Consider the following 22176-nt stretch of genomic DNA (forward strand, 5'->3'; position numbering starts at 1 on the left):
TTTTGGTAGCACTTAAATGCAGACTCACAACGAAAGAAAATCAGTGAAGGGAAGCAGAGTGGAGCCAGGACACGCGACTGCTTTTCCAGTTCCTTCTTTGGGTTTTGTACCCATTCATCGTAAAAGAGAAGGGGAATACTGTATATATTGAGCTACCTTAATTAAAATAAATAAGAAACACATCAAGTAAAATATATTCCTATTAAAACAAGTATTATTTTTCATTATATTTTATTATAAACGTATATTTATTAAATCAGTTACAAATATTAAATTTGTACATTCAGAAAAGACCAAAACTTTTGTCTTAAACACGTCTTTCGAATTGAGTTATTGCCAACAAATGCCGTGCATGGTTAAACGAAGACAACACATTTTACCAATGTAATGTGAATACAAGGTATCTCAAAGTCGGAAATCTTCTCTACGATATTCTTGGTGGTTTTCCTTGGCCTCCCAAGGAGGCTGATTGGTGAGTGGTGCACCTCCTGCCTCCTTTCTCCAATCTCCTTTCGCCTGCCACGCCTACAGACACATCCGCCGCATAACTAGTTGCCGTCGAGAGTGGCAGAATGGAACGGAACGTGGCGCTGCCGAGGCATGTGGCATGTGGTGGGGCGGTGTGTGTGGCATGTGCCATAACTCCAACCAAGCACCCAACCACCCACATTTACACACAAGCTCATATTTGTGTGGGTTTGTGCAATGATGACACAGGATGCCAGGTTTTACACTGCAAATGGCACACTCTTAAAATAAAATTCTATTCTAATATTGAGGATATCTTTTAACTTATTAAATAGTATTATAACCAACCTTGAGTATAGGTTAATAGAAAAGCCTAAAGTGAAGATATAAATATACTATTTAAAAATGTAGTAATCCATTACAATTAAAATAGCCTAGCAATTATTAATCAAGCATCTCATTAAATATCGCTAAAGAAGTTATTAACAACTTACAACGAAATATTTCGTCATTATAAATAACTTTTTCTTTTATAATTGTTGTTTATTGATTAATATTAGAAAAAATTCGTTAAACTTATAGAGCCATAAGTTCGGTTGTTATTACAGTGTTATCCCCTGCTGGGCCACATGGTGATGATGAAACGAGAGCCTGAACTGCGTGACCAGGATATCGTAGGAATCGGGTAGCTGACGCATTTAATTAGGCACAGACCTGCTTTGGCAGCAGCTAAGTTTGTAACATTGGTTACAGGATATCGAATCAAAGATTTATATAACTTAGCACCACTGTAACTCCACCCACCCGAGAGCACACATCCTGCCGGGCGCAACGCATAAAACTGTGTCACAATAATTTTGCCACGCCTGGAAGGGGAAAGAGAAGGCGTGGCAGCAGCAGCAGCAGCAGATTTCTGCCATCAATGCAATTGCCAAGATGTGCCATTCGCAAGGATGCTGTGAAAGGGCGAGGGGGAAAACGGGTGGGGGAACAGAGGCAGTCATTGCATAATTGCAATTAACACAGTCCTCGGTTCAAACTAAAACAGTTACTTAGTGCAAAAGACAACTTCCTCTGTGGGCTGCCCGCTGCCTGATGCTGCCCTCATCCTGCATCTCCGCATTCTTGTGCCTCCCAGTGTGTGTGTGCGTAAATATGTGTGTGTGGCGTGCGAAAAGGTTTCCCCATTGTGCACTCAAGTGTGCGCAACACTCAAACACAAAGGCCACATACAAAATTTCACACGAATCCTCCTCCAGATATATACGTGTGGTTGTTCTTCTCTACCTTTTCTGGTTGGGCATAATCGATGAGGGAAAAAGGAGAAAGAAGCGCAAAAAAGGAGGCATGTTAAACAGAAACTGAGCAACGAAATCAACGCCATGTCCTGACAATACAAAGGACATTTTGCTGCAATGAAAATGAATATGAAAGAAATACGAAAACTGCGCTCTTCAGTTTCCTTGCAGGCTAAAGATTGCTGTACAGCGGGGATTCGCATGAATGAAGTGAAGTGGCAACGAACAAAAACATGTGGGAAACTGCAGGCCGATGGTATTAAAAACCGATCAATTGCCGGCAAAATTAGCCAGAGGGAAACCATAGTTAAGTTTCACCCCAAAAATGAACTGGAAATGGAAAACATATGATTTCAACCCAAAAATGAAAAGGGAATGGGAAACATATGATGCTGCTTAGAATATAAATAAATCGTTTGGGAAAATAAGAGTAAATAAATGGAAAACTTATAAAAATAGTTATAAAACAGTTTCCTTAAATATAAATATTCGTTATAACCTTAAATAATTAATTTGTATAATTATTGTTGGTTATATATTTTAAATCTTTATATTTTCCATACCTTTGTCAAAAAGTTAATTTTACTCTTACATATATTTCTGTGTACGTAGAAATACCCAAAAAACTTTACCAGTTCAACTGTATTAAAAACTATAAAACTCAATTCACTTAAATGGCTCTTTGATTTCTTCATCAATGAACCTTTCAATCAATTCTTAAATCGAACCACATTTGTTCCCGTTTCAGATTGACTTTTTTGATAGTTTGGAAGTTCCTTAACAATCAGTTTGAGTTTTCCGCTCCGTAAATCGATTGAATTTTAAATATGTTATGGACATGCTCCCACCCCATTTTTCCATACATTTTACTTCTACTCATAGGATTTTCCCTTATTTCCTCCATTTGATAGCGGTTGTCATCGCCGTTTTTCGCGAGCAACAACTGTCTGTGTTTGTGGAGTTATCGGCAAGGATTTTAAAGGAATTTCACCCTGTTATGCCGCTTATAGATCCCCTACTTTTCCAATTTTCATAACCCCCCTCAACTCGTTGCCGGCGAAATTTTACTGTGGCTGGTTTTAACATTGTACAATTTGCCCAATAACATGACACAGGCATGAAAATCAGCCAAGCCAACTAGGGGTGCCATAACCCCCGACCCCTACCCACCCCCTTCCCTCTGCTTTTTCTAGCCACCCCTGCGCGTGCGTGCTGCTGCTTCTTCCTCTTACTTTACTAACTTTACGCTGGTGGCAGAAAAAAATGAAAACAAAAAAAAATTACACCAAAGCGGCAAAAACTGGCGAAAGGTAGAAATATACAATGTGTACGACGGTATATGTATAAGAAGAATATTATTTTTCGGTATAATGGCACATGAACACGAAATGAGCAGCGTACTGTGCAAACCGAAAAATAAAGGAACCGGGTACAGCAGTGTAACGGGCATTGGGGAAGCGGTAACGGTAACGGTTACCGGCAAGCGGGAATGGGAACGTCGTGTGATATATTTTATTTTTATTGATTATTCCATGACTCCTGATTCGCCAGGAACACCGGCGCCCCCACATCTTATACACGTTCTAACGCCTCCAAAAGGTGCACAGAAAAAATAAGTATGTCCTTAAATGTTTTGTGGCTGTGAAGCATGTGCAAAATATTTTTCTGAAAACATTTTTTGAAGGTGGCTTCTCTTTATAATGTAGAAAAAGGAAATACTCAATTTTAATATTCATCTGAAAAATAAGAAAGATATTCTTTATTTTGTTGATAACCTTAGATAACCTGACTTAAACGATTTTATTTTCAATGTGTCAATACAAATTGTAGCTTCACGTGGAAATTTGTTATAGTTGGCAATTTATTTTCCTTGTTTTTTAACGTTTTGGTATGGCTAACATGCCACGAACACTTTAATCAAGCACATATTTTATGCCCATGTGGGCGGGCGTGGGTAGTTATTCCTTTTTGCCGTTGTCCTGCATTCGCTTTCATAATGACAGCGACAACAACAATAATAACAACGAAAACAATACATTGTTGTCGTTGCTGCAATTTTCATAATAAAGCAAAAACAAGTCAACAGCAACAATAAGAATAATAAAAACAGAAAACAAACACCTTGACCCAAATGCGCGTTACCAACGCAGAAAATAAATTCTCCTCCGTCCATAGAACGTTACTCTTACTATTTTTAATTTGTCTAAACATTTTTTAGATTCAAAAAAAAAAAAAAATGGAAAAGGAAAGGAAATTCAGCATATGGCCCAGACAAAAAGGCTTTGTTTGCGTTTTCAGATCCTCACCGAGTTGCCTGGTTCTCTTTGCTTTTGCATAAACAAGCAGACAATCGCTTTCTATCCCCTTACAACCCCAAAAACTTACCCACCCACATCATCCAAAAAATGCATACGCAAATTTATACACTAGATATAACTATGGGGTTGAGGGGGAGTCGGTGGAATATACATGAAACATGTATGGAAATTTTCAGTAAAAAGCAAAAATATATTTTATGCACTGTCGTTTGTGGCTTCGAGTTCTCGTTCTGGTTCTGCCTCTGGTTTAGTCCAAAGAAAAATAAATATACAAATAATAATAAAGTTTACTGGGGAAATGTATGCGGTGAAATTTCTTTTTATTGTGATACCCTTTTTGTCCATAGATATGATCAAAGTGTTGAGTTGGGTTAAATATGCAAGGAAATTTTATAATTCACTTGTATATATATTTTTTTTTTGCTAAAAATGTACTTGAATAAATAACTCAGTTTTAAAATATCTACAAGTGCTTACTTTAGATAAAGTTAATAATAAATTAATTTTATCCGAAACTTCACTTAATCTAATATAAATTTAAAATAGTGCTCATTAACTTAGCTTGAGCCTCTTTCATGCCATTTCCATATTATAACTATTTTTCTTGTCAGTCTTTTTTGTGCAATATATATTATCTACCCAACTAGCAAAAGGCTTTTTTGCATGCTGTTTCTGCTTGTGGGTTTAACTAGATTTGCTTTAGCTGCATTTTATGGGAATTTTTTCAGCTTCTGCTCCTTTTTCTTCGTGGGGCATCTTCAGCTTCTTGGCATATTTAATGGACAGTGAGTGTGTGCGAGGATATTTTTTGCAAGTTTTTAATTAAAGCGAAAGTGTCGACAGGCATGCTGGGGATATGGCCAAGACCAGCAGCAATGTCCTGGGAGCCAACGAGCTGCCACTTTTGGCTTTTTGCAAATTGTTGCAGTTTATTTTATTTAGTTTTCCGAGCTGATCGATAAACTTGGCAATTTTCGGTTGGCCAACCATTTGGTTCAACGCCTGCTAACTGGAAAACTTTTGTAGTAAGACTTTATAACCTGATACAAAGGGAAGTGAAACAGTTTATCAACAAGGCGGAGTTTGTTGACATTAATCAAGATATCCTTATGCTGATGAAAATTCGAAACAATTTAATAAAATTATAGAAAATCATTCGTTCTTATATGTATTGTTTTAGATGGGAAAACATAATAATATTTATAATTGATGCCTCCAAAATTCATATATAACCATGTATGGTATGGAAACATCTTCAGCTTATAGAAGTTGTTCTTCCATCACATCATTTCAATTTGCTTACTTTAATCTTTCATAAATTTGCAATTTTAATGCGACTGCCCTGCAGCCCTCAGTCCAAAATAAAATCCAGCAATTTGTCAAACAAGTCGTTGCCCACGCAAAAAAATAAGACCCCAAGCAGCAGAAAAAAAAACAAGAATTTGTAAATCTTCCAAATTAGAAACTTGTCATTCCGATTAGCTTAAAACACACAACAAAAATGTTTCTGTTTTTATTCCCAGCCGAAAAACTTAACTTAAGAACAGGTTTAATCTCGACCCCGAGATTGCCTTTAAGGGTTTAAATCGCAGACAAAAGGAAGAAAGAAACGAGGAATAATAAAAGGGACACGGCGACATTGTGGCCAAAAGGATCTCTGGAAAAAAAAGGGTCCAAATGAGAGAAAATGCGCGCACATAAAACAAGATGAAACAAAGGCCAAAACGGCATTAAATACAATAAAAACACAGCGAAAAAATATTATTAAGAATACAGAATGCGCAGAGAGAGAAAGAAAAAGCAATTAATAATAATTAATGTTTTTATCTTTTTGTTCAGCCTTCTCTCGTCTTTTTCCCTGAATAATATTTCTCTCGCAGAGAGACAAACAGGAAACCGAATCCAGACTTCTGAGTCCAGAATCCAAGAATCCAGTTCCTACAGTCTGGCGCTGTTTTTTATTACATTCAGCAGTCCGGAGTTGACTTAATTGATAATTGGAATTTCTTCCCTGCAATGTATTTAAATTTTTCAACATCATTTCGTTTCATTTGTTTCATTTCTCTGGCGACTTTAACCCAAAAAGGCCGCAAAACTGCGAGCCGAAAATAATTGTTTAAAAGAATCTGCAAGCCGTACGAAAAAAAAGATACAAACCAGCAATAAAACCAAAAAACCGCAGCAACTGCAAAAAGAGAGAAATGTTTTTTTTTTGTATTTGGTTTTCAGACTCATTGCAGAAGTGTTGGAAAGAGGCGTTCTAGCGTTTAAAAAATTTTGTGGCCGTCGCCAATCGACAGCAGCCGAAATGTATCTTAAAGTTTGCCACTTGCTTGCTGATGGTGTTGATGTTGATGGTTCTTCGGCTTGACTTTTTGGCTGCGGGCGGTTTTTGTTTTCTTTCCCGTTGAACGCCGTCGCTGCTCTCCACCAAAATGTATCTGTATCTGCAGCTGTGCTTGAGTATCTTACGAGTGTGTAGCCGTGGCTTCAGGTTCAGTTTCGGTCTCAGCACTTTTTTTCGGAGGCCTCCGCAGCTTCAGTTCGTTTGTTATTGCTTTTGTACAACATTTAAATGTTTAGCTGCCGTTTGAGCTTCGTATTTGAGAGTGTATATAGTGGGTATGTGGGGAGTTCTGGGACTACGAAATTTTACACATGAGACTTCGTATAATATTGAGAAAACATACAAAATATTTTCAAATAGAAAATGTTTATCAATAATTATTTAAAATAATTTTTGGCCACTATTTTATACTTAGAAAAAGTTTTGGTATACAATATAATTGTAAAGCAAGGACTTACAATTATTATAATTATTTATCCAGTACAACTTATTGGCTGCAAAATCTTTCTAATTGTTTAATGTTAGAGCCTGTACAATTTATGAATATTTAATTACATTAAAAGACTTCAGCATCATAAATTATTCGGTTCCCTGCATATCTAACCTTATAGATCAGAAAATGTATGTAATTATTGTTGTATTAATAAATGGGTATCCCCCAAACCGAACCCCATTTCAGAATCCCATTTCCACTCACGTTTTCTTGTTCGCAGATGCCTCTTCCTTTGGTTTTTTTGTAGGCGTGAGTTTTATTTCAGCTCACTTAATGCGAATTAAGCTAATTTAAAAGCGATTCGAAATTAACTTTAATGTGTATGCAAAGCAACACGAAACGAGAGGAAAAATAACAGAAAAACCAAAGCAAAAAGTATTTCTAACACTTTTGCTCCCTTCATTATGGGCTGGGCTTTTGTATTTTTGGGCTTGGGTTTTTTGGTTATTTGATTTGGATATGTGGTTGGATTCGATGTGTGGGCGTCTTGAAGTGGCTTCTGTAGCGCCCGCTTTCCCAGTGGATCGAGCCCCCATGTTCGTATATACTCGTATCTATTGAAATTGCTATGGTTGTTGTTGCCCAGATTGTTGTTGCTGTTGCTGTTGCCGCTCTGACCCAATTGACGTAGTCAACGTCGTCGTCATCGCTTCGCTTGTTAGAGGAGCTCTTAAAATAAAATTGAAAAAAAAGAAACCAGGAAAAAATAAGGAAAACCGAAGAAGTGCAGGTCGCTAGTAAAATGCACATTGGATGAAGATGGTAGGTAGGTTCCACCACATGCCTATAGATACACGCTCACACTGACACACGCTCTTAGCCATGCATATATGCATGTGTGTGTGTTTAAATTGTAGGTAGCAAGCATGTATCTTAATGAAGGCAATTTGCTTGTCGAGTTTAGGCAAGTTAGTTTACCGAAAATTGGCATATGGCCAGTAGCAACAAAAGCCCCGTACAGGGCACTGCATTTGAACTCCCAAAACCACCCACTTACCTTCTCCTCACACCTTCCCAGTTGCCTTATATATGGCTTACAGCTTAGGTTGCCTACAACGAATATCGAGTGAATCTATGCTCTTTTTATAAATTTTGGGATATTTTAAAAATATTTCTTTTATCATTTTTTGAAAATTTTCTTACTCTATAAATAGCTATATTTTAAGATATAATTTTATTATTTTAAATTGAAGTATAGCAATATGATGAAACAAAATAACTAATTAAACTCTTCTACTTTCAGTTCCAAATAGTGCTGCCTTAGGACCAAAAGTCTAAAGTGAGTTTTTGCAAATTTAAATATCTTGTACACGAATCTATAACTATAAATCCAGATTGTCATAGATGATTTCTAAAACTGTGCAAAAAAGCTTTTTAAATCGAAAATATTATTAATTTAATTGATCGGGTGTTTGTTAAATGTAACTACAAAACCTTTTCTTAATGCCGAATACCGAAAATTAAATTTCAACTTAAGGAAGTTCTCTTTTTAGAATTTCGACCGTATCTGCCTTAGTCATTCACCAGTGCGCACATGTCGATAAACCAACTTACACACATCGATGGCGATAGGGAACATGGGGTGAATCGGTGGGATAAGAGGGCGTCTGGGAGCAGGGGATGAGGACGAGGATGAGGACATGCCTGGCATGCACTCTGGGGGGTAATGCGAATTGGGCTATTCGGCCCCACCCCCCATGCCGCACTTCCTGCTGACCCGTTCCTACACGTAGCGAAAGAAGAGTTATGCAAGCTGCAGATACATTTTGGCCCACATGTGTAAGTGTGCGTGTGTATCTGTGTGTGGTATGGTATGTAGGTACAGGGCTCGAAAGGATGGAAGTTCGGGCCCAAACAAAGCCGGGAACCGATGGATTAGAAATGATTTACAGGCCAGTTGGAGAAATGTTCAACGATTTCTTCTGGGCTTTAAGTTTTAGAAGAACTGCTGATATTTCTATTTTTAAAGCATTTTAACAAGAAATCGTTTGCAAATTTAAAAAGCAATTAAAAATTAAATACATATTGCTTTAGGCAATTTTCTTACTACTTTTATATGCTTTCTTTTCAAACTTTTCTCAACTCTTAACACACAAATTGTCTGCAATTTAATGAGCTTCTAAAGCCTAAACTTTTGCAACATTTACTCGCCAAAAAACTTGAGCACATTTATCATTTCAAATTTTCCAGCTGGCCATTAATCAAAAGGCTTAAAGTTTTTTTTGCCGTGTACATTTCGGGGCTCTAAAATGCCAAAACGAATTTGGCTTAAATTGCGAAAATTTAATAATCTAATAAGGCAAATTTTAACAAACTATTTAATGGCTAAAGTGAATGCAGACTCGGGTCAAATTCAGGCTGGCAAAAGGCAGGGAGGCAAGAGTTTGGAATTGGCCTAAGGCGGAGCGTTTAGCTTAAGTTAAGCGGAGACAGCAGCAGTCGCGTTTAATGTCTGTGAAATTGAAAAATTTACTCTTTAATATGCGAACGGGTTGGTTGGTTGGTTGGTTGGACGGTTGGCTTCTGTGAGACCGAGAACCTGCCGGAAAGAGTCAGATACGGATGCTGGATACTTGATGCTGCTGGTCAGGCCAAATGGTGTGGAAGCCGCTTTTGCTGCTTGAAGTGCAGTTAGAGCAATTTCACAACTCACTAACAATCATTAATGCGTCGCCGACATTGCCGCCCATCCCCCCCTTTTTGTATTTTATTTTTTTTTTCCTAGCGAAGGAAGTCGGCCTTCTAATAAGCAGCCTCGCTCGGCGAACTTAAATCATAAACAGGCCGACTTGGCTGCTTTATGAAATGGAAAATGTGCAGCAAATGAAAGAAAACACAGGCCAGGCAGGCGCACAAAATAAAATTATTCCGAGTCGAAGGAAAAGCTCGGCGTTGCGATTGATGGGATGGTTGGTTGGATGGCTGCCTCGTTTGCTTGTGTTTGGATGTGATTGAGGCCTGCGGCTCATTTTGAAGTTCATGTCGTATAGCGCTTGCTAAATCGACACGCAGATAGATATGGGGAAAACCGTAAAATAGGAGTGGGTATGGCTGCGGAGGATTTAGCGGAGAGAGTCTAATGACAGCTGTGAATATTCAGTGAAGCATGCGAGGTGGGTTTGAGATGTAAGCTAGTACATTAAGATTGGATGGGGGTTAAATGGAAATTCATTTAGTAAAGTTTAGTTGCGTATAGAATATAATTTACTTTTATATTTCCTTGAGTAGCGTTGAAGGAGTTAAAACAGCAAATTATTAAGGCCAACAAAATATTGGTTACTGTAGCGCAAATAAAAGTTTCAGGTTCTGCCTCTTTTAGTAAAACTTAAAACTTAAAAATAATGTTTTACTTCTCTATGTTTAGGTCCCGAAAATGTAACTTTAAAATATCTCTATAATGTTTTTTTTTATATCCTACCTTTCCGTCAGACTTACCCTACTTTGTTGACAGCCCACGTTCGCGTCGTTTATGTTATATCATGCAGCGGCTTTGATGACGGCCTGTTGCTGTTGCCTCGGGAGTTTGCTCTTTCCCTCACTCTTTCGCCCCTTCTCTATGCTCGAAAAGATCGTAAATGTGTGCCAAATTATAAGTCATATGAAACAATGACTGCTACTTAGTTATGACCATAAAAACGAGGCCAACCGTGGGGATGGTCGTCGCTATAGCGTATAGCAGTCGCGACTGCTGTCAAAGTCATTTTGGCGCATAATTTTTACAGCCAGTCCCCCGCAATTTCTCCTCTTTTGCTGTTAACTCGAAACTCGTCGCGTTCTTCATATAACTTTTATAGTCTTCCCTGGTCGTTGCTAAAATATTCTAATTGTTTTCAACAATTTTTGAATGCGCCGTGTACGCGCGGCAGTGTCATAAATCTTTTTTGGCCATACTGCAGCGGGATGAGGCAGCAACTGAAATGGCCAAGACAAATTTGCTTTAAAGCTCGCCAATAAAAGTTAACAGCGTCGTCCATGCGTTGTGCTATCCTCTCCAGCTTTATACCTATGAGTGTGTGCTTTTTGTATCTTTTGCATAATCTAGCCAAAAAGAGCGCATTTGAGACTGGTTTTATCGCTGGCCCGTTGTAAAGGGATGCGGAATGGAGGGGATTGGGGCCATGATTGAGTGGAATGCACGGGAATCGTAATTAAAATTTGTTGCTTCACAAGAAGCTCTATCTGGATGCCTGGACATGTTTTTTTATTTTTATGATATTTATATCTATTTAGATAGTTGGTACTTTATGGTGGCTCTACTTGTATGTACTTTAGAGTCTTACTCCGCAGTCATTTGGGTTTATATTTTATGGCCAAAGGATCTTTGCAGATGTCGTAAACTTTATATCTATGTTATTCTAGCTTTCAATGCTTGATTTTACTTTCTTATTACTTTATTACATTATATATATTCGATTAAATATTTAAACAATTGAGACAACTAGTTTTGTGTTACTTTACTCTGTAAGCTGTAATAGATTTCTTATAGTTACTAAAAAATGATTGGTATTTTAGATAAAGTATCTTTCTTTTTATAAATTTACTTTATATCTAATGCAATAATATTGTGCGTTTATCTCAGAATGAAACAGCTGCATAATCTATTTTATTAACACAAATATTTCAACGTTTTCGTAAGCCCATTCAAACTCTTATCGTAGTTAATAAATTTACCAAAGATACAAAATAAATTTTATTAAAGCACTTCAATATTTCATAACTTTCTCACGCAGCCTCAGATACTTCCCACATTAGTTAATACAAATATACACAGCGCAGACTACATAAAAATGTATATATACATTTTCGCTCTCATCCGTACATACATTTTCACATGCTTAGCACAGTTAAGCGGCGCATCCGTTAGATACACCCGAAAATAGCCGCACGGCGAGATACTTTCGCCCATAACTTAGGGCCATTGCACGGCAGCCACTTGGCCCGGGTTCATTGCCAAGTTGCATGCAACTTGCAGATACTTCGCACTCATGTCTCAGCTACTTTATATCATTTTAATAATGTATCTGCTAGGTGGCTCGCAACCGAGAGCTCCGGCAAGAGTTCAAAGTAGTTTGCACTCAATTTCAATATTTTACCGACCAGCAAATAGCACCAAAAAAAAGAAGGAGGCAAGGAGACTTGCAGCTGGCAAGACAGCGAACACAATATACCCCATAGATACATATGTTTTATACATATATTGCTTATTATATATTAGCGTGTGTCTGTTGTTCGGGGCCCCTCAGGAGCCAAAGTAACTAATATGAATAGCTAATAAATCACATTTGGACGGTGATTTATGTGACAGGTGCGTATTGCGATTTGAAATTGGCAACAGTTTCCATTTCGTATCCGCAAATTGGCTAAAAGCAAAGCAGCATGTGTTACCTTTATCTTTATTTTTTTTTTGTTTTGCTCCATTCTGTCATGTAAAATATCGAATAATCCGAAAACCCGATCCAAGTGTGAGCGTTAATTTCGACCTAAGAGTTGTCAAATTAGTTCAAGGGAAAAAGGTATCCTGGCTGACCCTCAATTACGCATTTCTTTGGAAAACTTTGTTAATTTGTTGTGTCGACTCAAACAATGAGCTGGGGCTAATGAACGTGGAGTGGGCATTGTAGGACATTGGTTCGTTATTAGTTGCCGCCCCGAACAAAAAAAGAAGGAGAAACGCACACGCATGGAACCGGACTTTATCGATGCCATCAGCTAGCCGGTCTGGGGCTCCTCATTATGTAACCTCTCATAATTCTTTCATTAATGAAATTCCCACACGACGCTGCCACCATCATCTGCATTATGTAAATCTTCCATCAACAACACGGCTCAGCACGGAGTCGGTTTCATTTGGTATCTGCCTGCACCCAGTCCACTTTTCTGCTCCTTTCATCCTTGTCAACTAATTTCAGGGTTGTGCGGCCGACTGACTGCCTCTGCCTGTCATGTTTTTTAAGACTGTTTTAATTTTCATCCTTTCAAGTGAGGAGGGAGGAGATGAGAACCCTGAAGAACAGAGCACAGAGCACAGAGAATGGAGAACGGAGAACAGTCGGGCGCAGTGGCTTTTACTTTCCTTTCCTTTCGGCCTTAAAAATGTTGGCCAAAAACCAAATAAGACGAAAACTACCTGTTCACAAAACCCACACACACCGCAGAGGTAGCAGTAACAACATCAGCTACATATCCCCCAAACGAACAACGAACGTCAGGCGAACTGTCGAGGCAGCAAACAACGCCCAGTGGGCACAGTGGTTCGGCGTTGAAGTCCTTAATTTAAGGGGTTAATTAAAATTTAATTGGCAAGTAAATTACCCTAAATTGCAGGGAATTAGTTGGAGGTTTCGTTGATGTAAATAGTTTTCACGGGCTTGGAAAAAAATATAATGGCGTCTATTAAAATCTTACAATGTAGATAGTCAAATATGGTGGGATAGACAATCCTATAAATTAAATAAAATAAAAACTCATTATGCTAATAAAATATAAGTTTATTGAATGGTTTATGTTTGCATTTAAATAACATGTAGATGCCATTACAAGTATATATGTTTTTAGTTAATCTAAGAAAGATACCAGTTTTTATTTAAGTTTTGAAGTATTAAACTATTTATTGAAAGCATTTCATTTATAATTTGTCAATTATTTTAAGAAAAACGAAAAGAAAGCCACTTTGAAATTCTAGAATTCTTTCTGGTCAAATATAATTTTGATTAGCCAGTTTTGTCAATTAACTCACATTTAAAACTACATTTTTATTTGAGCCCCTAAAATGGACAAAATGCAACCCACTGTGCCGCCACATTTGTCTTTTTGACTCCCATTCCCTCTTGTCTTTTTTTCTGGCCTCACCGGGGTTCTTTTCAGGCTTGAGTTTGAGTTCGGGTTTTTTGGCCTGGCTTGGTGGCTGCTTTTAAATACCCTTTACCTTGGCCATATTAATGCGGCTCCCACTGTTACTTGTGCATTGTTGTTGTTGTTGTTGTCGTTTCTGTTGCTGCTGTGCTGTTGGTGTTGCTGTTGTACTTCACATGTAGTTTGGTTGTCATTTGGCAGCGCCCGCTGTTTAGTGTCCAACATGAGGGCCGTTGGTGTCGGCAACGCTGCTGCCTGCAATTGGAGAATGCGAGAAAGGGAGAGGTGAAAGAGTCGGAAAGAGTTGGGGCAGAATGTGGAGCTCTGATGGAGTCTGCTGATGCTGTTGCTTTAGATGTTGCTGCTGTGGATGTTGCTGCCGTGTCTCCTTGGTCTGGTATTGGTATTTCGCCTGGTAGCCTCAGCGACAGTTGTTGAAATTAAATGCTCACATGTGGGTTTTGTTTTCTTGTCTGCCTTTGCTGCCCTGGCGCTGTGCTTAAAAGCCCCAAGTCAACACAAAAAAATACAGGCCAAATTCTATAGGTCGATTAAAATAAATCTTAAATACGAAATTGTTCTTAAACTTCAATATCAAAATTGAATGATTCATTTGGTAAACTTTTAGTTTTCATATAAATACAATTTTTTACAATTTATTCTAAGGCTCTTCATTACTTCTATGTAACCTTTCATAATCCACATTATGTAAATCTTCCATTTAAATTATATTCAAACAAATTATAAAACTATAATTAAAAAAAAAATACAAAATTCTTTAAATATATTTTCGTATTTCAAGTTATAACCAAAGTAAATAAATTCCATCAGTTAAACTTACTGACGTTCCCCTGTACAAAAGAGCACATCACATCCAAATAAAATGGATGGAGGTAAGTAAGGTAACACAGAAGGCAAAAAGGATTGCTCCAGCCAAATAAGAAAAAAGACAGCGCAGACAACAACAATGCTTAAGTCTAGGGCGAGTGCCAAAACATACAGGAACATGTATACATATATATGTACGGATGTGCACATATACAAAAAAAAAAAGAAAACAAAATATGGAAGATGCTTTCATTTCAGTTGCAATCTCCAATAAAGCTTAAAACATGGGCGAGGGAAGTTTTAAAATTTTAATGATTATTGATGGATGGAAAGTTGGTGGGCCAAAGGAGAAAAGAGTTTTCGAAGGATAAAGAAGGAGAATACAATTTGGGGCTTACCACTTTTGTAAATTATGGTGCATTAATAAAAAACGACTTAAAATAAAAGTTTTAGTTATAAAGTTGTGACTTTTGACTTTCACTCATTTTTTAAATTGAAAATTTAAGGATTATGATTACCTCTGTTTGGGTAAATATCTTAGAGTCTATGAAATGATTTCGTTCCCAAAAAGGTAAAACATACTTGAATTAAAAGTAAATTTGTTTCAGTAAAGTGCAAGCAATATGAAATTATTTCAAGTGTTTATCAATGTTCTATACATTTTTAGAACAAATTGGTTCTGAATTTGGCTTTATTTGTTTCAAGTTTCTTTCAATATTTCCAAAACTCCAATAGCCACTCTCCCTTCAAAGTTCGCCTCCCCAACTCCTTGAGCAAATCAAAAGCAACTCTTATGTGTAGTTGCTGCTGCTGTTATTGCCAAGTCTTTACAATTCGGGGCCAGGCACTTCATTTGCTCCGCTCAAGTTCCGCAGATACAGATACAGATACTTCGGCATCGTTCGCTTGTCTTCTGGCTGCATTTATGGTTGCATTTACTTTTTAATTTCATTTGCTGTTGCTGCCGCTGCACTCCTTTTTCGAATTCAAGTGGAGTCAATTTCTTATGTCATGACAAGACACATACTTCAATACACACGGACAACAACGGGCTCAAGTCGGGATAAAAAATAAAATAAGAAATGCCAGACGGGGCAGCATCAGCAGCAGCAGCAATGTTCTGCTTTGTCTTGGGATCCCTTTGGAAGATGTTGTCGCCATTCGGAATGGGGACTACCTTTAACATTTTCGGGCCACTCCGCCGCCGCCCCTGGGCTTAAATATCTTTACTTATTTTTGGACATACTTGATTGAAGTATTTATGAGATTTAAGGCATTTGTGTAATTTCCTTTTGAGCTTTAAGTTACGCTCTTCTTATTCGGGTGCCCCATCGTCAAATGTTCGACAAAAGAGTTAAATGTTAAATATAGGAGAAGAACAGCAGACAAGGGGCAGAAACACAGATATATTTACATATGCATGGGTCCCCGTCCAGGTCCATGTTTGTCAGATGAAAAGATATGTCTTTACATGTTTTAATTTTCTTGGAAATTGTTGTTCAACTTGAGTCGAGCGGAGGCACAAAACCGAAGAAACCGAAACCGAAACCGAGAATCGGGCAAAACACACAGATACTTGGTTCTCCAGCATTTCTTCCTTCGCTCTCAGTTTATTTTTTGTTTTTAAGTGAAATGTTAAACCTTTTGACAGCGGTAGTTTTCTTATTTAATTTATTTTATTTGCGGTATTTACTCTCGTCCCGTCTCACTCAACCCCTCCTTACTTCACTCTCGGAATTCAATTTTGGCTTTTTGTTTAGAGCCAGTTCTCCTCTGTCTTTCTCTGCGCATTTTAATGTCAAACAATTGACATGGTTAGGCTTAAAGTTCTTCGAGCGTGTCTCAGTCTGAGTTTGGTTTTTGTGGCCAATAATTAAAGTTGACAACTAGGATAGGGACAAGGGGAAAAAGACGCAGACACAGTCTCTAATTTTGCCGTAAATTGCTAAATATTTTTTGTCGGTTTTTGTGGTTATTTTTAGAACCCCCAAGGTAAGCTTTTCTCGAGCTTAAATAATTAAATAAATACGGTTTAATCTGCCGGTGTTGACTGACAAGCGAAAGTTCTAAACGGAATTACAACATTTTTTTTGGTAAGATACAGCTATAGTTATGATAGTTTTATTTCACTTTTTTTTTGTAAAAATTTACTAAATATTTCATTCAAAATATCATCTTACATATTTAAAACTATTCAAACTTAAAATATTTCTAACTAAACTCCACCCATGGGTGCTTGAAAAACTTTCAGCTTAAAACTTTTCTCTATATTCCCCCAGCAATTAATTCGTATTATGCCGACTACTTATGAAACTCTAATCTAAACTATACACAAACTTATAGCATTTTTCTCACTCGAATCATTTATCTTCAAGTTGAGCTAAAGTTTTTAGTTTTTTGTTCCTTTTGTTTTTTAAACTTTTGATTAGAGTAATTCCTCAAGTTGCCACTGCTGTAACTCAAAACGCTTTGGGGACACCACACGAAAAAAGAGAAAATAATAAAGAATGAACTAGCCCAGGAAAATTACAAATACTTTTGTCATTACACTAGCTCTCTGTTACCAGAGAATTCCAATCAATGTAGACAGTGCTCCTGCCATTTGGAAAGAACTTTCTTCTCGTCGTCATTTCTCAAGCTCAAAATGACGAAACGCGCAGCTTGGATTATTAATTACAATGCCCAGAGAGATGAGATGGTTTGGGGATTTATTTAGGTGTGTGTGTGAGTGCCGGCAGGGCAGGCAACCGAATCGAAATCGAATACGAGAATCCCAGACTCACCTCCTCCCACCAACTGTGCGACAATTTTGACTTTTATAAATATTTTGACTTGTTTTTGTAGCTGACAGATACCTCCGTCCTCAGTCCTCCATTCCAATATCTCTGGTTTGCTCGGGTTCTGTTTTTGATGCTGCTGATGTTGCTGGTTGTGCTTGATGCTGCTGCTGCTGCTGCTGCCGGCGGCATATCTGTGACAAAACATCATTCAACGTGTGCAATGATTGATGATGCAACTCAAAGCAACTTGTACTCAATTTTCACTGCCCGCTGAGCCTGGAACGTGGGGCTTATACACACACACTCCAGCGAACTCACATAACTTGCCGGGCATGACAAAATGTCACAAATATTCTACAAGCAATTTGTTTAAATATCGCATAAAAAAAGGAGAGGGAACCAGAAAGGCAAAGGTAAAATAGTATTCGGCAGGTAGACATTGGAATACCCTTTGAAAAAAATGGGAACTGGCTAAGAAAATATTTATATATTAAAGTGGAAAAGTCTTTATTGTCATAATTTCCATAATTTTATTTTAAACATCTAACATCGATGGTACTCTCAATTGTATAGGTTACTTTTTGGGACTTAAAGAGGTTCCTTGAGGTTCCATATCAAAAATAAATAGTTGCAAAAATTAGTAGTTCAAAGATAAATGAATATTCAATAATATTAATTGTCTATCTACTAGTAGATAACGAATTTTAATTATTTTATTGCATTATTAATAATTACATTTCATTTACACAGAGACTATAAACAAGTATAATATTAAGTATATATAATATGTAAACTTTTTATCATCGCATCGTATATTTTGTTTGAACTTCTTATTTTCCCAGTTTGATAATCACAGATAAATAGGAAAAGAATATATGCGGTGGTTATAAAATCAAATGCATCCATTATTCAGTGAGCCAATAAACCCGATTGGCCGAGGGTAGAATAAAACGAAAGGTGGTTGCGTGATGCAGCCAAAGACCAAGCGGGAAGTGCTTGATGGGGATTTCAGGGGATATATGTATATATATAGGTGGATGGGGTATGCCTAAGTCTAAACTGGAAGCCCAAGTGATCGGGGAGCCACAGAAAGGCGCGCAGCCGTGCGGCAATTAATATGTGAGCAAGATGCAACCATTGCCATTACCATGTGCCTTCAACTTGAACACAAAATAGTTAACTAAAAGGCAAATGGTGGGGGCAAAGGAGGGGGCAGAAGCAGTGGCGGGGATGAGAGGGGTGGGGCTGAAGTCCAGGTCGAAAGCTGGCAACGGCAACAGCTACATGATGTGCAATTACAAGGCGGGCTAGCAGCAGCAACACTGCAACAGCAACAGAAACGGCACCGGCAACATTGCAGTTGAGCAACAGCAACAAAGCAACATAAGTGCAGTGTCTGCCCTGCCCTGCCCCGCCCCCTTTTTGCAGGCAAAGGAAGAGGAGCAGCAGCACCAACACCAGCAACAACAACAACCATCGCAACAGCAACAACTGCTGCAGCAGCAACAGCAGCAGCAGCAGGCGAAGCAAAAAATATTGCATCTTCTCAAGCATTTAATCTTCTTTGCGCCTTTTTTAACCTTTTATTATTATGCCTTCAACGTGCAAACGTTTTGCTACGCTTTATATACCCCCTTCCTCGCCTTAACCCTTACCTTTCCATTCTGTCCCAACTCGCCTTCCGTTTCGGGGCGCACTTACTCACACGCCAACCCTGGAGATGGAGTATTATTCCCAGTCCCAGTCCAAGTCCCAGATCGCAGCCAAGTGGAATTCCAGCTTCTGCTTTTGTTGTTAATAATTTCTTTTCACTCTTTGGAGCTTGGCTTTTGCAATTAGAATGCGTGTTAAGTGCACAAAGATACAAAAGATACATTTCAAGGGAGCAACCGCGCTAGGGGATGACTGCGGTACACAGAAACAAAATATTGTCCTAATAAATGATTATTTTAATGTAAGGTTCCATTTAAATAATGCAAATATATATATATTTCTTAAAACATTTACATTTAAATTTTATTCAAAATCGCTAAAATTATAAATATTAAATCGGCAAAACAATGATAATAGTTTTTTTTTCTATGTATTTACCAAAACTGCCTCTATCTCTGGACCCTCGTTATACCCTTTCTATTTTTTGCCTGCAATAAATTCTAGCGATTTTGCATACAATCACAAAGCGTTGGCCATAAATTTCAAGACAATCAAATTTAATTAATTTTCCATGTGGGCCCAAAATCAAACTCCCTCCTTGAGTAGCCCTAACCCTTCATGGTGGGCCAGTATCATCAACCCCTCGATGAATTGTTTGGGATTGCCAGGTTCTTCTTAAGCCGCTGATTGGAATGTTTTTGTGTATTCAGCTCGGTCCAAAGCTGATTTTACGCTCTCATGCAATCCGCAGTGTTGAGTTGAGTGGAGTGGTTGGAAAAACTGTTGTCGATAGAGGGTTTTACAGAAGGACTGGGGATTTTCAATTAGATACGTCCTTCGTCTCGCTTGTTATTCCGATGCTGGGATTGCCATTGTGACGGGGTTCGGGGGTGGGTCAAACTCGCGGTTTATTTCGGCAATTTGTCTAAGTGAAATTTGCATTAATCCCATGCAGATCTCTCTTTGGATATTTTTTTTCTATGCCATTATTGGGCAACGAGGCCCAAGTAATTTGCTAGACTGCGATAACAAACAAAAACTTTAAGCTGCTCAGACAGCTCAAAACTCGTTTAAGGGTTGGAAATTAATTAATAAGCCCGGTGATGAGATAACGCGGGGATTTATTTATAGATTTATTTTGTGGTTTTTGCAAGGTAGTAAATTTATAAAAAAAAAACACATTTTCAAAAATTTATTTAAATTAAAGGCAAGGCGAAAAATAAATATGTGAAATCTTAAATTAATAATTTAAAATAAATACAACTTTTTATCAAAAATACATACATTTGAAGGGAGCAACCGCTGGTATTTTAACATTTTTGAAATTAATTTGTTTAAATACCATATTGTCTTAAATCACTAGTTCAATAATTCTTCAAAGTCTACAAATAAATTCTCAAACAACAAAATCAATACCTTTAATCAATTTTGCTATCTATACAGACTTTCTCTGCTTCCCAGGTTGAAAAATTCTTTCCCATAACCCAACAGCTTCATTAGCATACCTGTAGTTTTCACACCTACGCAACTCATTATGAATCACCTTCCAAGATCACTTAGCTACCGGAGCTGCGGAGCTCTTAAGAGTAAGAGCTGTCCCACAAAGGAAAAGCCATCCACACACGCACTAAATATACCATGCTGAAAAAGTGCCTTGACAAAAGCAAAACTGTATCTTATAAATACGATTATAGACCAAAGTAGCCACAGCTCACGAAGAGGTCTTGGGGAGGGCAGCTGTAGAATGCCACGTTATAATTTTACGAAATATTTTCATGAAAAAAGCATCTACTGAAAAATGCATTAAGTGCAACTCTGACTGCAACTGCAACGGCAAGGAAGCCATACGAACGAGTCAGCAGTGGAGTAGGTAGGGGGTTAAGCAGGGGTTAAGAGGGGATCTCGGTCTGTGTGCGATGTATGCTTAAAAACAAAACTGGCTTCAGCTTTATGGCAGCGCCAAACAAACAAACCAACTCACACAAAGTTCTACTTCTGCTGCTGCTCCGTGTTTTTTGTTGCTTCTTTTTGCTGTCAAACAGTGTTGGCCATATATTAGGCTAGGAAAAAATCTGTAAATATTGTTTGAAATATTTCTAAAAGATTTATTTTAAATATCTTTTCCAGTATAAGCCAAAAAATTATGTTCATAATTTAGCATTACCAGAAATGGCATTGAATTCTTTATAATATATAAAAATGTATTACAAAATTAAATCCAGAAAAAGTAAGTTATTAAAATAGTCGCTAATAATGTTTTATATAGTTTTGATTGCATTAAGAAAACGATTTTAGCCACATTAATTTTAAAAAATAATAAAAACTAATGTTTATCCAAAGACCACATTTTTCTATAAATGTATCTTAAAAATGCATTAAACTAATATAGCCAAAGTCACATCGAAAATAGTCACGTTAACAACACTGTGTGGCATTGCCACTGCGACTGCGCCTTAATTCTGTCCACTCCTCCAAGCCACTAAATCTCTGATATATCCGAAAATGCAAGCCAGATTTGTGGAAAAGCGGTAGAAGAAAAATAAAATAAGGAAAGAAACATTCTGCATCTAGTAGATACATGCGCTCGAATGGTTCTGGCAAATATTAGAGCTATGTTCCTGCGGCTAAAGATTTAATGATTTGCACTTTTATGGAAATAATTTTTGCTCCTCTTGGAAGCTGCTTCAATGCATTCAGCTCCAGCAGCAACATTCTGTGCATGGCAGCAATTAAAAATATTTAATTATCGTGCAAAAAGTTGTCCGAACATGCGCAACATTTCTCACATGTCCAGCAGATTCAACAGAGACCCGGGGAGATTAGAAACACGGTCGGTTGAATTGCTGGGGAGCGCGGAGAAGGTGTTAGCATTCTGTATTAGAATCTACCGAAAAGCGTTGTTTGAAAATTCGGAGGCTGCCAGCGATTTCCTGTTGTCCAAAACCAGAAAAAAAGGCAACACTAAGATACGCTTCTTGGGAAACAATTTGGCAGCTTTTGGAGGTGAGGAACCCGACACATTTCGATTTATTAACTTTGAAGATGAACCGACACACGTTTAACCCCGGCATTTTAGTCAATTTAATTCGATATAGGCTCTGCATATTAAGCCGTATAATAAAGTCAAAAGTTTATTGAT

At 37.7% G+C, this 22176-nt stretch overlaps 1 protein-coding gene across 6 annotated transcripts in view; it reads left to right on the forward strand.

Annotated features, from left to right (window-relative positions):
- Positions 1-22176, forward strand: part of LOC108048520 (WAS/WASL-interacting protein family member 1) — a 77044-nt gene that overhangs the window by 7583 nt on the left and 47285 nt on the right. For 4 of the 6 annotated variants that reach the window (XM_044460227.1, XM_044460228.1, XM_044460229.1 and 1 more), the window contains exons 2-3: positions 8168-8203; positions 10049-10050. The exons of 1 other annotated variant lie outside the window; for it this stretch is intronic. The gene's annotated coding sequence lies outside the window, so the exon portion shown is untranslated. The remainder of the gene's footprint in view (positions 1-8167; positions 8204-10048; positions 10051-22176) is intronic. One more of the 6 variants, XR_006417631.1, reaches the window with a different exon arrangement.

This window comes from Drosophila rhopaloa, unplaced genomic scaffold (genome assembly GCF_018152115.1).
Source record: "Drosophila rhopaloa isolate 14029-0021.01 unplaced genomic scaffold, ASM1815211v1 contig_2, whole genome shotgun sequence".
In the NCBI taxonomy this organism is placed as follows: domain Eukaryota; kingdom Metazoa; phylum Arthropoda; class Insecta; order Diptera; family Drosophilidae; genus Drosophila; species Drosophila rhopaloa.